Genomic DNA, 10,703 nt, shown 5'->3' on the forward strand with positions numbered 1-10,703 from the left:
CCTCAAACTTGTGAGCCTCCTTTATTTGTAATTCTACCACATTACACACAGAAAGTATAAGCCTTGCAAATGATATATGCACTGATGTACTATTTACGATTTCTTGAAAGTTGTTGCATTCAGTGATAAACATTGCGTTTTAGTGTAATTTATTGCTTATGAAATTAAGGTCATCAGCATCATCAGGATATGTCATATCTCCTTGACCAAGTTTTTATGAAACTGATTAAATCGCAGATTTAAAATCACAATTGTATGACTCACTGTATTAACTGTTTAACTTTACTATAACACTTGATTGATTTTATTGCATTAAGTGAGACAGAAACTTAACCTTTTTGTTTTGTTTGTTTTGTTGAGGTCAGCAATCTTAAAATTAGATACATGATTTAAATCACCATACGCTATTTTCAAATATTGGCAAAATATTGTATGGTAAATTATTAAAATTTATTCATCTCTCATAACTAAAATTGAACCCATGGAGTAGTAACTCTCCATGAACCCTTCCTCATTGCATGCCAACCAAAATTCAACAGTGTTTCTCAGAGTTTGACTATTTTAGAAGCATCGTGTGAGTTGAATCATGCAATATTTATCCTTCAGTGATTGGTTTATTTCACTTGAGGCTCGGCTATGTTGCCACATTTGGCAAAATTTCCTACATTTAAGTTTCATCTAGGAGTTATTGAATCAATGTTTGTTGTTCACTTATAATTTTTAAAGCTTCTCTAAGTAAATTGTCATGAATTTCCATTTTTGTCCTTAATTTCTGAAATCTTGTTTTCACATTGGTCATTTGTTCTGTTTCTGAATCAGATAAAATTCTTTGTTGCTGGTATTTCCATCTGGCATTTTTTCATGGAGTCCATATCTTTGGTAAATTTGTCATTCATGTTTTGAACCCTTTTTAATAAGACCTTTCATTTTTTATTTATTTCTCCCACATCTACATTGAACATTTTGTAAGGTAGTTCCAATATTTTTGGTGTTACATGCTCTTTGAACTCTCTGAGTTTCTTTAGTTCCTTTTTAAACATTTTGCACAGCTAAATTATCTAGTATTTGCTTTCCTCCCCATCTGTGTTCCTTGGATCTGCTTTGGTAGAGTTGAAAGTATTTGTTGGTATTTTGTTGCCTTCTTTTTCAGGTTAATTTTTGTTTGCTTTTTGGTGCTGAGGGTTGAGGTCAAAGAGACTGAAGAGCATTTGTTTTTCATGTGAGGATCTCTTTAGTTAGGTTCTGCTTTCCACTGATGTGTTCTTGAATTTATTTGTCCAGAGATATTGTCAATCCTTTCAATTTATTGAATTTAATTGTGTTGGACTCTGTCACTGTATTATAAGGAGAAAATTTTTACTGGTTATAACAGTGTCAGCAGAAACAAGCATATATCAATTATAAACATTACATTTTTTATAATTTTACCCTTTTGTCTGTCAATATCACTCATGGCCTATCTTGTACAGCTATCTGTCATTCCTATGGTATATAAGGGGTGGGGGATATAAAGGAACGAGAGGGAGAAAGGACTATGTTAATGGGAAGAGAGAGAGGTAAGTGAAATATCAATAGGTTAAAAAATAGACTGTTGGCCGGGGATTTAGCTCAGTGGTTTTGCCGCCTGCTGTGCAAGCTCAAGGACCCGAGTTTGATCCCCTGTACCAAAAAAAAAAAAAAAAAAAAGGCAAAGGCTGTCATACTCCATTAAAGCTGTTTTATTGTTGGGGTAAAGGGTTAGTGTTGAGAGTGTTTGAGATAGTATTTGTGTCAGCAGTAGGATATAGGCAGATGAGTATAAATATAGTCAGAGATTGAGGCAGGTTGTGAGATTGTTGGTGTCTGTTAATCTGTTTGTAGTTAACTGTGTTTGGATCATCTAAACTGAGCTTTTTTAAAGAATTACCCTGACATGCTCTTGAATGGTCCTGTTTATAGTTTTGGGTGACTCATATTCTTTAGTGCATGAATACAGCCCCCTGTTTTATTTACAATGCCCTTACAAAAATGGAGAGGAAGAAGGGAAGAGAGAGAGGGGAGATAACAGGGAGTAGAGAAATACAAAGAAAAAGACAGGGAGAGAGTTAGATGACAGGAGGAGTGAAACAATAAAAGAGGGAGCAAATCAAAGAAGAAATTCTTAAAACTCACAGTATAATAATCACCGAGTACCAGCAAAGAAGAAGCAAAAGAAAGAAGGAAAAAATGATGAAAATGGAGAATACAAATCAAAAGCCAATCAATAGATATAAGTTTAAAAACCTTCACACAGTTGGTATAGCACTAACTCAGAACTTCCACAGAGTGTCCTATTCACTGGCATTACTATCTGGTTTCCGGTGGCCACACAGTTTCTTTCTGTGGGTGAGACTATTGGCTGTCCAGAGCCTTGAAGTCTGCTGCTCTCTCCTTACTCCTGTCCTGATTTGAAACTGTGGCCACACCCTCTGGCTCATACTGTGGATTTGATTACCTTAATCAATTAGGGGGTAAATATCCCAGATGTCTCCCTATATTCCCTCCACAGGATTTCCTTGCCTATTACTTGGCTGAACAACCACTGACCCAGGTACGGCTCACCATTTCTCTGACCAATATTGTCTATCTGCTTCAGCCTGGCCCACAGAAACTGGAGGAGGGTGCTCTCTCTCCTAGCTAACCTGAGTCATCTAGTCCTTCTTTGACTTACTCCTTCTAAGTGTTCTTGCAGAACTGGCAACAATTCCCAACCACTTCATTCTGCCATTCATAACTAGGAGTTTCTGGGTGCCCCCTTGGCAGCCCACTGAACACGGTGCTTAGGGTGCTTAATGTTCCCTGTGTAGCACTCCCATAGTTTGTGGAGAAACCTTTCTCCTTCAGTGTCCTGCTACCCTGCGAGCACTGGAGCAGGGGCCCGCCAGCTGGGAGGTGGGTGAATAGGTGGCTGACAATTAAATTCTACTCAATTCTGTTTTTTATTTATTTGAGTTTGTGATTGGAAATGTCTCATTTTCACGCATGCAGTGGGGAGGATGGCTTGGCTGTGAGACTGGAAATTTGATCTCATAAGCTTTAAAAGATAAATGACTGACATGACTCAGAAAAATAAATTAGTTACATGTTAAAAATACTATGTTTGAATATTTTTAAATACAGCAAATGAAATGATGGTAATTTTCAATTTATGTTGGCCAAATAAGTCTTTGATGACATTTTCCAGGGAGAAGTGGTAATTTTAATTGGAGTCCATAGGTTTTTACTTGAATCAGAGTGGAAGAAAATTTATAAAATATGAAGCCTGTGAAAACAAATTTGATCAAAATACTTATTCTTTATTCAAGGAAAGGAAAGAACCAACAATTTAAAAGGAAAAATTGACAGGAGGATATCAGGAAAGAGAAGAAGAGAAAAAGGTAAAGCAATGAGAAAGCAAAGTAAGTTTACAGTTTGTGCTGTGGATTACCCAAGGAAATGAAAGAGAATGGATTTCAGTTGCACAAGTTTAGGTAAAGAGGGAGTGGATAGAAAATTGATATTAATCATTTCTTAAAAGAGAAATTATGTCCACCTGAGAGAAAATGTTTATCACGATAACACAATAAGTACCTGGAAGTGTGTCAAAATTTGTGAGTCATTATATACCCTTTGTCATTCCTTTTAACTGAGAAGTGACTATAAATGCTACTGTTTGGGATAAGAGGGCTTGGAGGCTCAGGCTGATACATGACTGAAACAAGCTCACAGAGACCAACATGAGGCAGAGGTAGACATGCAACTCAGCTTTGGGTGGTGCTTGTTTTATCCAGTATCTATGCAACTATTTTTATGTACACAAAATTAAACAAAATCTAAACTTTCACCAAAGGGGCTATTTTAATAGAATGTTAAAGTGGGTATAAAGTTATTTGAAGAAAGAGTAGCAAAGAAAAACACTCTACTTTGTAGGCATAAGGAATGGCACAATGTCAGATGGTTTGCAGGTGAATGCAAAATACTTAGCAAATATTTTCAAGTAAAAGGTAAGAAAGCACATTTTATTTATTTATTTTTTATTGGTTAATTTTTTAATCTGCAAAGTATTATGATGTGAGTTTTATATGGTAACAATTTGAAGTCTACTTTATGCTAAACATCAAGCACCTGTTCACTGAAGAGACTCAAACATTTTAATACACAAGATATTTAGACTACAGTTCCTTGGTTGTCAAAAACAGTGATTACTGGTGCCAAATAATTAAAACATTGTGCCAAGTCATCTCAGCAAAATGGGAATACTGAGTATCTACCAATTATTATTATCTTATAGTATTACAGGAATTAAAAGTCAGAAGTTAGATACTTATGTTATCTACAGTACAGTATATATTTAAGGATGGCTTTGTTTAGAAGACTGGAAAAATCCTCTTGGAATAAACACTATACTCTCAATGTTATAGGTCAATAAAACACAACTGTATCTGGTGGACATGGTAGAGAAATGGAAATTTTGACAAAGGAGTTCTTCCAAAGGCATTTCCTTTAGAGGTGGCTAAGGATGTTCCACATTACTGAAAGACTAAGTAATGTGGTGTAGCTATCTTCACCAAATTTCTACTTAGGCATATTATGGTACATGTTCCCAAACATTCTTTCTGTCCTCCATGCTGACTCCAATATTCCATGATCCACTGTAATCTTTTGGTCTTCCCTCTTGCAGTGTGGCAGCCTGTGCTGCTATCCATTGAGGAGGTAGACCACTAATTCATAGGTGGCCATCATAATGGCTGTGTTTGGAATCTGTCTCACCAAATGAGTTGTTAGACCATGGTAGAGGGATCCGTAACCTTCTTCTTGAGCCACCAAAGACAGTGTCTGAAAAAAGGATCTATATTTTGTTCCTTCTTCACATAGTCTTGTTCTTACAACTTCATGTGGATATGATATAGTTGTGGCACAAGTTTTTGAGGTGGCAGCTGCAAGCATCATTCCCACAAAATCTGATGCTTCTTTTACAGACTCTTCACCATTTTCTATTCTGGAAGTAGTCTTACATTCCAGTAGTTTTTGCTTTATATTTTCATAAATAACAAAATGGATAACAGTCTCTGATATACCAGCATAGGAAGCAGACATGCCCCTGTAAAATCTTTTAAGTCCATCTGTTTGATACACTTTATGGATACATTCAAAAGCACCCATTTGCTTTTCCCCACGCTTCCTTGCATCAAGCTGTAACCGAGTCTTTATAAGCCAAATGGGGTTGGTGGCAGTGATTGCAGTAAAACGTGCCACTGCAGCTGAAATCATGTGAACCTGCGTAGAATCAGGATCAAATACACCATTCAATTTTTCCTTGCAGTTGGAGCAAGCAGCAAAGTATATTGCTCTGGAAGGGGCCACCCCCACTATCTTGGGGCCTAATCCTCTAAACAAGGAATGAGGCTCTTCTTTTTCCAAGATTACTTTTAGGCAATGAAGGGGTCCAGGAGACACTACTCGGTTAACACTGGCTCCAGCCATGGCGTTCAGCTGAACTTCAGGCATATAAAGTGTCACAGAAGACGACTGCAGCCGTGTTTTTACAACATCCAGTGGATATGTCAGAATAGCTCCCACTGTGCCACCACATCCTCATTTACATGTATGAAAAGCTGTTTGACCTTAGGTAAGTGAACTTTTTACATCTGAATATTTTCTCATATTTTGAGAGTCTAATACAGATGTCCTTTACCATCCTTCCTTATTCTGCTTCTGTTTGTTTTTTTTTTTTTTTTTTTTGGTATCGGGGATCAAAATCAGGACCTTGAGTTTTCGAGGCAGGCAGCGGCACCACTGAGCTAAATCCCAGGCCTAGTGTTCTATACTTTTAGCAAAACTTGACATGAATCCTCTCTCCACCCTCATTTTCCCTTTTATGCAGCCAAAAAGCAGTGAAAGTGCAAGAGAACTGGTTTGCCTGGGGGGAAAAATCCAGTCCCAAAGGCAGGGCCGCTTTACATCACATCTTGCAGCTTGGAAAGCTCAGGAAGGAAAATTCCCAGAGCTACAAATAACCTGCAGCCACCAGCCGCAAACCTAACCGGAGTACTCCAGGGTCAGACCCTCCGACATCCTGGGCACCGGATGAGAGCCGGGCCGGAAGCCCAGGAAGCACATTTTAGAGCAGATGAGCGTACAGATCCCAAATGAAATCATACAGATCTGTGAAAAGTGAGTAGACAGCAAATATTCCCTTGTTTCTAAAGAAGATATAACTCTGTTGGTAACAGTCACAATAAATTCTTCAGGGACAACCAGGAAAGAAAAGAATAGTTCATTCGGCAGCAGTGTAAGAAGTTTGCTTTAGTCAAATGTGAGGATCCATTCACCTCACATGAAAGGCAGCATCATACCTGGGGTGCAGTGATAGCAGCTGGGCACGTCTGTCAACCACAGGAAAATGCCTGGATTCTGAAAGCAACTTTCAGGCTGCACTGCTGGTGGAGCATGTGTCTATGTGAAATTAGGAACATTTACAGATCCTTAGTTTGTGATAAGTGTTTTGTTATAAAGTCTGAAGAAAAAGTTTAAAGTGAGTATTTGATAAATTGGAGGTAGAAATAGAGGATGTCTAGTTAACTGTTGCATGTTATAAAGAGTTGGAAGAAATTAATACTGTTGGAAGACATCATGGACTATATCATGAGTAGCAATTGGTTAACATTCAAAAATGGGAAGAAGTTCCCAAACTAAGTGTGCTATGTCAAATTTTGTTTCAAACACAGTCATAGAATTGGAAAATAAATAAGACAATAATTCATTTTTGTTTCATTTTTTTATACAAATGAAACTTCTTAGAATTCAAGAATAAATAAGGACTGTGATAATCTGATAATAAAAACAAAAATCCATCTTGTATTCTTTGTTTTTAATAGTTTGAATTGCCTTACTGAAAGTTTTAAAAATACCTACAGAAGACTTTCAAAGCATTAAAAAACAAGTCTTGACTAAAAAATATATTCTAATACTTTCTATTTACAAATCTATTTCTTCTAGTACAGGGTAAGAAATGAAGGCGAGGAGAGAAATTACACTCAAAACAGAGGGATTGCAAGTATCATAAAAATCAATATTTTCTTTCCTTAAACAAATTATTTCCCAAGTAGCCATATATAATTATGACTTCTAATCTGGAAATAGTTCTATTGTCTAATAGATCTATTTAGAGCTATGTGTAGTTTTACATTATTTACACTATTCTAATTTCTAGTCTTTCAAATAAGCTAGCATTTTATCTCCTTTTCATGAAAGTTTTAGGAAAGTCTTAATAGTAAATAAAGACAACTAATCAAAAATGTTTAAGATGCAAAGAAATTTAATTTCTACCACCTAGAACTTAGAAGTAAATGGATGAAGGTAGGTATTTTTAAGTCCAGCATTTTAAAATGTGTGAACAATTTGAAAAATTAAATGCAGACCTTTATGATACATAGTTTCTATAACTTCTTTTCATTAGAGGTAACACTCTAAGAATAGAAAATAAATCCAGAATTAAATTTTCTACTTATTTTTTACCTTTGTTTTTAAACCTTTGCCTCGCTCGGGATTGGAAATTGTTTTCTAGCTCCTATTTTTGTGAAGTTCCTTCAAGGTAATATTTTCATAATATATTACATGTATAATTTTATTTAGATAGCTTCATGTAGCATGAAATTATAGAGTGATAGGTTACAGTTTAGTCTTCGTGATTTTTCTCCATTCCCTAACCACTGTGAAGGGATCCCAGGACTTTGTGGAACAAATACTAGAAACTGATTGTGATATGCCAGAAATGTGCCTCAGGCAATATGATGTGAATGATAAAACAATTAGTTTTCTTCTATTTCCTTTTCATTTTTTGCAAATGTGGTTTCTAAACACAAGAAAACTGGACTTTACTGGTATCTTAGTTACTTTTCTAGTTGCTGAGACCGATTACCTGACATCCAAAGTTAAAGGAGGAATGGTTTATTGTAGCTCACAGTTTGTGGAGGTTTCAGTGCATAATTGGCTGGCTCCAAGGCAGGTGACATGGCAGAGGACATTGCAGAGCACAAGACAAGGAGCAACAACAACAAGCAACAAACAACATCACTAGCCTTCTTTCTTTCCCTTATATTCTATCTATCCATAAAATATGTGGGGCATCTATAATTCTACTCACAACTATGTCAAACCTATCAGTGAGTAATTTAGTAATCACACACCCCCTAATCCCAGCATCACACACTCTACGTCCATCCAACTCTGAAAAAGCCCCATCTATGACCAAGTGAACCTCATCGGGAACACTGGCCTGTCATTTTCTCTCCTTTTGATGTCTTTGTCTGGCTCTGGTATCAAGGTAGTCCTGGCATCATAAAATGAGTTTGGAAGTGATTCCTCCTTTTCTTATCTTTTGGAAGAGTTCAAGGATTTCCATTAATTCTTCTAATTTTGGTACAATTTGCTAGTGAAAAACTTCCATCTTGTGAAGTTTTTGATTAGCAATCCAATCATTTTCCTAGATGTAGATCTGGTTGAATCTTAAATTTTTAAATGATTCAGCCTTTGTAAGTTGTATAGTTTTAGGAATTTTTTCATTTCCTCTGGGCTATTCATTTTATTGACATACAGTTTTTTAATACTATCTTAGATGTTTCTTATTCCTGCAGCATTGGTTGTAATGTGTCTGCTTTCATTTCTCACTTTGAGTCTTCTCTCTTTTTCTCCTGGTTTGTATAGCTAAAAGATTGTCGACTTGGTTTATATTTACAAAAAAAAAATTAAAAAGCTTCTTACTTCCACTGATTTATTGCATTGTTTTCTATTATCTGTATCACTTATTTCCCCTCTAATGTTTACTGTTTCATTCTTTCTACTAACTTTGAGTTGTAGTGTGTGTTTTTTCATGGACCACTCAAAGCTGTTGAACATAGAATTTATAGGTTTCAGCATTTTAATTTCTAATTTGTTATTAATTAAATTGGGATATTACTCTACTAGGATGGTCATTAAAAAGTATGATAAATTGAATGCCTTGAAACAACAGAAAAATTTTGTCTCATAGAAATGCGGCTTAGAAGTCCATGCCTAAGTTACCAGTAGCATCATTCTTCCTCTTTAAACTAGAAAAGAATCCTTTCCGGACATTTTCTGGTGGATGGTAGTGGCTGTAAGTCACTAGAATTCCTTGCTCTACAGTAATGTATTAGCCATGGTTCTAAAGAGAAGGAAGGTGAAAGGTTTCAGGATCTACCATCTGCAAACTAGAAAACCAGGAAAGCTGAGGTAATTCAGTTTGTAGAATTGAAGAGCAATTGTTTGGTGAGGGAGTAGCGGCCAAAGTCCGAGGATTATGAGCTTTAACCCAGAAGTATGAAGAACATGGATATATTATTAAAGGGTAAAAGAGAATTTGCCTTTCCTCCATCTCTCCATTTTTCTGCTCTGTTTAGACCCTCAACAGATTGGATCAAGTGTCCTCACAATGAATGTATGGCAGATTTTCAAATGTTAATCACTTTCAGAAACATCTACACAGACACACCCAGAAACAAAATTTTGTTGGCTATCTGAACATCTCTTAGCCTCATCAAATTCAGACAGAAATTACCCATTGCTGGGTTCACTCTAATTTCTATTTTTGTCATCATACAGCTGTGTTCAAGTTTTTCTCTTCCTGTAAAGGTACTAGCCACATTGGATTAGTATCCATTATGACCTAAAGTTGACCTGCTTACCTGTGCAAAACTTTTTTTTCTAAATCCTTGAGAACATTCACACATACAAGGAGTTATAATAAGTGGTAATCTCACTTGCAATTCATTATAGTATTGTTTTTTTCTACTAATTATGTTTGGTACGCAGGAAAATCAATAAGTGTAAAAGATTAATCTAGATAGGCCACATTTTGGGCCATCATAAACAAGCTTCAGTATATTAAAGGAATTCAAATAATTCACAATACATTCTGTGACCAAAATAGAACTAAACAATAAATACCTTGAAAACTAAATAACAGAAGGATCAACAACATACATCAAAATATTATTTGGAAATTTTTTGTGAACTGCATGAAATGTGTTTGTGTGTGTGTGTGTGTGTGTGTGTGTGTTAATTTGTCAGACGGCACTGAAACTATAATGGGGAGATATAAATGACCTCAAATTCCTAATTAAATCAACAGAAAAAAGAGGAAGTTATTTTCAAAGTAAGCAGCAAAAAGTAAGGTTAAAACTACTGACTATGGCAAGTGTTAGTGAGGATGCAGGTACAGTGAAGCTTGTGTACTGTCTGGTAGAGATTTAAAATAATATAGGTATACACACTTTGCTAAACATCTTGGTTTTATTTTCAAAATTTAAACATACACCTACCATGTGACTCAGTTGTTCTACTTTTGGTATTTACCCAAGACAATTATATGTTATACAAATACTTGGGCTTATATTTTCCTGTCAATTTAATTTGCAGAAGGCAGAAACTGTAAACAGTTCAAATTCCTATCAGCAGACAAATGGATACACAAGGACTCCATGCTGTGGAGTAGTTAATAGTAAAAAGAATTGACTATAAATATGCACAGTTATTTAAAGAGACTCTCGAGAGAATTATCCTCTTAATGCATATATGCACACACATATATATATATATATATATAAAATGCCTACAGATAGGACAAAAAATAAACAGGACTGCTTATGAATCTGTAGTTATCCACAGATAAAAATTTAACAATTAAA

The 10,703-nt window shown here is 35.7% G+C and overlaps 1 pseudogene; it reads right to left on the minus strand.

Moving 5' to 3' along the window:
* Positions 1-4,621: 4,621 nt before the first annotated feature.
* Positions 4,622-6,117, minus strand: LOC101721534 (solute carrier family 25 member 36 pseudogene; annotated as a pseudogene).
* Between the last annotated feature and the right edge of the window lie 4,586 nt (positions 6,118-10,703).

This window comes from Heterocephalus glaber, unplaced genomic scaffold (genome assembly GCF_053883595.1).
Source record: "Heterocephalus glaber isolate CG9 unplaced genomic scaffold, H.glaber_assembly_v1.0 deba00000546, whole genome shotgun sequence".
NCBI classification, from domain to species: domain Eukaryota; kingdom Metazoa; phylum Chordata; class Mammalia; order Rodentia; family Bathyergidae; genus Heterocephalus; species Heterocephalus glaber.